Raw genomic sequence first — 3,557 nt, forward strand, 5'->3', positions numbered from 1 at the left:
GATGCATTTACATATCTGCTTTACTTGCTGCAGCCCGTTCAAGTTCTTTTATCTGAATAAAGGATCACATGATAGTCCGGGTTCAGACTTCATCGCATAATCTCAATCAACTTTTGGCCAGATGGTGTTGTGTATCGAGTAACAACAGCTAGAACGATAGAGTAGGAGGGGAATCAACTTTCGTTGGTGATCTCCACACAATTGTAACATCAAGTTAATTTTATTCACTATGCTGGGAGTGTTTTGAAGCACAAGCTGGAGCAGACAGTTGGTGTTAATTTCCATAATGTTTAATTTTATCTCACTTGGTTTTAATGCACCTTTATCTTGACACCATTGTCTTATTAGAGAGCATAAGTCATTTGCCCTGATATCTGTCATTAACTAAATGCCAATCTTCTTCCTGTCAACATATGTACTCTCCCATCACTTTGGTCATCCATATCTCTTTCCTCCCTCACCCTAGATCTCTCCCGATGTACTACTACCACAAACAATTCTCTGACTATATTCACTTCATGGGAATGCCACTGCCTACGAGTGGGAGTCCAATTATATTGCCTCAGCTCACAGTCTGATTTTTATTTGTGTGTTTGTGTGCATTTGGAAGTGGATGGAAATGCTTAAGTTTTGATTCTGAATCTCGTAGTTGTTGTACCACATTTTTTATTCTGAATCTCAGCAAATTCTCCCTGATTTTTAGATTTCCTCCCTGTTTTGCTACGCTCTACAATATGGGTTCATCTGTATTCTGTGATTGAATAGGGTCAACAGATCGGTCTGGTGCTAAATGCTTGATATGGAACTAAATAAACACCTTGTGGGTAAAGTCACAGTTAATAGTTCAGATGCCAGGTACTAGCTTTCAAACACCCAACGAATTATTTTCTTCTTTGACACAAAGGTAGTTTTGGGAAACTTGGTTTTTGTAACACTTCAATCATTTATGATGACTGCTATGTGAATACATCTTTATCTTTATGACTGGAGCTTCGAAAAAGGCAATGAACATTGTTCCTGATCCATCTCACTACCTATGCATTTTTTGTTCGTTTTTTGCAGTTATCTTATAAACTTTCTTATTTGTGAACAACCATAACAATTTAGCTTATTCTAGCCGTTGTCCAAGGCTATTGGTATTGGTCGCCTTCGTCCGCGTCGTGAAGTGCGCGACCCTCGCGAACGTTCATCTCGCGGCCGCTCTTGCCTTTACCAAAGAATCGGTTTGACTGCAGTGCACGATTACTAAATTGGTGCATTCAGAATACCACCAATATATAATTTCTTGCAATGCCATCTAACAGTGCTACTGCTGATCTCCCACAAAAGATTTCTCCACCAAAAATGATTCACTCTTCTATGCCCCTTACTGTAAAGTACCATCAGAGCATCGTATCTCAATGTTCCTTATTTCTTTCATACCTGAACGCACAGAATTACTGTAAAATGCTCAAACACTCTTGAACTATTTGCTATGGAGGAATCTATAAGTGTTTTACAAATCCCTGCTTCCTGTTTGCAGCCCAGAACTGAGGAGCAGCAGGGACGAGCGCGGCTGCAGCGATTGACGCCGTGAAGGCGTACAACAGGGACGAGCGCATCCTCGACGCTACAGCGATTGACGCCGTGAAGGCATACGCCGGCGTGGACTAGCAAGGCTGCTGCGCATCAGATGGCGTTGAGGAATGATTTGAGCTCCTCCACATTGGGTCCGAAGAATATTGAAGATCTCAGGTGAATATGTTTATCAACAAGTACTGATATTCTCTTTGGTTCATCCATGCTCGTTGTACTGCTTCTGTGAGGTACTGAGGTCCTTTATGCTATGGGGCAAATTTGTGGAGTGGATTTTGCTGAATGCTATTGATAGTCCAAATTATTTCCGTGAACACAAGTCTTGTTAGCAGTCGGCAAGGGAAATTTCAAAATTTCTCATGTAAATTTGTTTGACTAAGTAAAAGATCTTATATATTGGTTCTTAATTTCTTGCAAAACCAGGAGCTTGCACGTATGTCAGATTTGAGATGGAAAGAAGCCCTCAGAGTACATTAATTCATCACTGAGTTCGGGATTTTGAATGTCACATGTTATCGTGAAATTTAGATGTCACACATTATCATGGACTCGGCTGCGGTCGAGCCCAAGCGCACCCGTGCGGACCGGGAGCTCTGTCTAGGTGGTGATGCATGTGTCGCCCTGTCTTGTACCCAGGGGAGTGTCCATGGGTGTGTGTTGGAGGATGCATTGCCCACTTCGGCGAACCGTGAATTAACACCACCACAGCACCGCCAGGCTGCTCCCGGCCATTCGACAAGCTAGGGCGATATTACAGGTTATGAAATTTGGTCCTCCAGAGATTTTATGCTTCACGGTTGTTTCTATGGCTTTGATTGTGGATAAATTTATATGATGTACTGCTTTGCAATGCAGAAGCTTTGGTTGTCCAGTGATTGGTCTATCGTCTAATTGAAGCACATGGTGGCATATTTGGGTTGGTATTTCGGCATCTTCCTCTTAAACTGAATTGGTCAATTATTCTACTGCTGCAAGAATTGATAATGCAGGCTGTGGATATGATTAGTCAGATTTTAGCTCCATAATAATGAACTAAACGGTGCATAGTGTGTTGGTCCCAGTGTACTTATTGGAAATGTCTGATCAAGTTGTTACTTGGAATGCTACGATTTTATTGCAGGCTTGGTTTACCATTATTAGGAGTTCCGCTTCATCACCTATAGAATTCCTCGGTTCCATGTTTCAAGGTGTCAACAAGCAGAGGTATTAACTGCGCTGGCAGATGATAATGCTTTAATGGAAGTAGAAGCGTCCATTAGTGCAGCTCGGTTCATTGGATCCACATTGACACAATGATGCGAGAACGCGTTTCTTTCTTGGAATGGAAAATCTACATGTACTTCGCAAAGGTAGGTGTGTATTCCAGCAAGAGATAGATCAACAGAGAAAATTTAGATTAGAATGGGTTGATTAGATTTCTATTGTTAATCTTATAGCATTTGATGCTTGCTCTTGGGATTTTCTGAAGAACAATATGCAGTGGCAGGAGCATTCAGAAAAACCAGCTATATCAGGGCCATCATAGAATCTTCGGGCTACAAGCAAGGGATGCTATGTAAGCTGGAAGGTGGCCTAAATGTGCTATATTTTCTAACAGTATGGAGAGTTGTGGCAAGTGGAGTAGACAAGCTGATATTCACTAGAATTTCCCTGGAAACCCAATGTTTAGTAATGGTGGGGCGGAAAGGATTCATGCTAATTGGACTGTTCCCTTTATTGTTTTTCAAGCATGGTGTTTGAGGTCTGAAGTTTTCTTTCCAAGATTGTACGAGTGGTTGAAATTGCTAAAGGTTAATGAGAAGCAACTACTAGAGATAGAATGACTAATGAAAAATTCAGCTGATGGAGGATGGTGTTAGTACTGACAGGTGCTGAGGCTGAAAAGATAATTTTAAAAAAAGGGTGTATGATATACAAATATCAGGCTTCAAAGTTGGAAACGAATTGTCAAATTGGAATGAAATATACATTGTTTTACATCA

The 3,557-nt window shown here is 41.1% G+C and overlaps 1 long non-coding RNA gene across 3 annotated transcripts; it reads left to right on the forward strand.

The window, feature by feature from the left end:
• Window positions 1–296: 296 nt before the first annotated feature.
• LOC124679301 lies at window positions 297–3,557 on the forward strand. Of its 3 annotated transcripts, XR_006994919.1 has the most exons (4): window positions 297–1,734; window positions 1,999–2,332; window positions 2,431–2,491; window positions 2,696–3,557. It is a non-coding gene; the product is annotated as an uncharacterized LOC124679301 (long non-coding RNA). The 3 variants fall into 3 exon arrangements; XR_006994918.1 differs by having other exon boundaries at window positions 2,431–3,557; XR_006994917.1 differs by having other exon boundaries at window positions 1,999–3,557.

This window comes from Lolium rigidum, chromosome 7, assembly GCF_022539505.1.
Source record: "Lolium rigidum isolate FL_2022 chromosome 7, APGP_CSIRO_Lrig_0.1, whole genome shotgun sequence".
Lineage (NCBI taxonomy): Eukaryota > Viridiplantae > Streptophyta > Magnoliopsida > Poales > Poaceae > Lolium > Lolium rigidum.